We start from the raw sequence: 234 nt of genomic DNA, 5'->3' as shown, positions 1-234 counted from the left end.
ACTCTTTCCTGCCTATGCAGGGGGTCGGACTTGATGATCTATTGAGGTCCCTTCCAACCCTAACATCTATGAATCTATGAAAACAAAATGAAATATCAGAATGAAACACTGTCCTTTTGAAATGGTGAAATGGAAGTCAAAACGAAATAGTGCTGTTTCACGCGGCCCTAATCTCTACATTCCTTGAAACTAGAAATATTTTAATGCAATTCTGCATATCAGTTTAATGGAATG

Source organism: Alligator sinensis, unplaced genomic scaffold (assembly GCF_000455745.1).
Source record: "Alligator sinensis unplaced genomic scaffold, ASM45574v1 scaffold125_1, whole genome shotgun sequence".
Classification (NCBI taxonomy): domain Eukaryota; kingdom Metazoa; phylum Chordata; order Crocodylia; family Alligatoridae; genus Alligator; species Alligator sinensis.
This window is presented reverse-complemented; position numbering follows the sequence as displayed.